Here is a 1,548-nt window from a genome sequence, read left to right as displayed (position 1 = left end):
TTGAGCCTAGAGCAAATTCAGGTTGGGTCAACTGAAAGGATTACTTATCCAAACCAGGAGAGCAGACTGGGAGAGTAGTATGGTTCTGTGACCAGAGCTGTCTGACAGGCACTCAGGCTTTTGATAAGGAGAAGCAGCTGATTCTCAGTGCTCAGGCAGCATCCATCCGACCTCACTTTTCTAGACCTCCAGTCTCCTGGTAGTGCGCTTTTTGGTGAAACCCAACCAGAAGCGGGAGGGAGACGACGACACCGTCCATGTGGCCAGCTTGGTGGAGCACAGAGCGAGTTGAAGGGGCAGGTAGATCAGGAGAAACAAATGGAAGGCATCCAGTACATGTCTTGAGTCTTGGCCCCTCTTCAGTCCTCCACATTGGAGCAAGTACGCTTTCTACAGCCCAGATCTGACCGTTTCTCAGAATTCTGCACAATCCATCAATTGCTCCCCCTTGTTCTTAGAACAAAATCAGACCTTTAGTATTAGTTCACGGCAACCAATTGTTAGTCTCTCTTCTGAACTATAGTCAGTCACCCATAATGTCAAGTGTGTAGCTGGAAATTAGTTATGTGGGAGTCACAGAATTGCAAATGCTACCTATTAGGGTACGTTGTTTCCCCTTTCAGAGAGACATATAGAAACATATCGGGGGACCTGGTGGTGCAGTGGTTACAGCACATCACGATTCACCAACAGGTTGGTGGTTAGAAGTCCCTCGCCCTTGTGTAGGAGAAAGCTGTGGCAGCCTGTTTCATAAGGATCGACAGCATTGGAAACCCTACGAGGCAGTTCTGGTCTGGCCAATGGGGTCTGCATGAGTCAGAATCTATTCAACAGCAATGAGAATTTTGATATATTAAGATTAAATTATTTTACTTGAAAAGTTTCATTATGAACTCAGTAAGTATTTTCTCTTAATATATCCTAGCTCTTTTCATTGGAAAATCCTGAAAACAACCATCAACCTATTGGCGAGAGCATCTCTAGCACCCAGACTATAATTTCTAAATCATATTCCCCACTATAATCAAATATATTAAAAATCTTCAAGGCTCATATGACTTAAAAACCAACAACCAAACTCATTTCTTATCTTTGGAAGCTGCTCGGGAGGCAGCAAATGAAGGGAGCGAATCAGCATCCATCACCTTTTCCTGAATGTTGCTTATGATTGAAAAAAAAAATGTCTATAAAGGGACAGTTTTCTTTTCAGAGTTCTAAATGATAGATGGAACTGAATATTACCATTTTGCAACTTCTAGGAGGAAAATTTGTGCAGTTCTTACTGAACCCATGTGATATGTGATGATGAACGGATGGGCGTATAATGAGCGGGTCGAACTGGCAACATCTGAACCCAAAGATCAGTCTTTCCGTCACAGACAGAGAAGGCCCGGCGTGATGCAATAGGACGTAATCCATCAGGTCTGAAACATTCTTGCCAAAAGACTGAAATGAATCTCATCCCCCCAGGATGCAGTAAGAAACTTACGAGTGTAGAAAATTCTGCTGGACCAACATCAAATAAATTGTAAGGAAAACAAAACAAAT

Source organism: Echinops telfairi, unplaced genomic scaffold, assembly GCF_000313985.2.
Source record: "Echinops telfairi isolate 266 unplaced genomic scaffold, ASM31398v2 ScPeMD7_7;HRSCAF=31, whole genome shotgun sequence".
In the NCBI taxonomy this organism is placed as follows: Eukaryota; Metazoa; Chordata; class Mammalia; order Afrosoricida; family Tenrecidae; genus Echinops; species Echinops telfairi.
Note: the sequence above shows the minus strand (reverse complement) of the source record.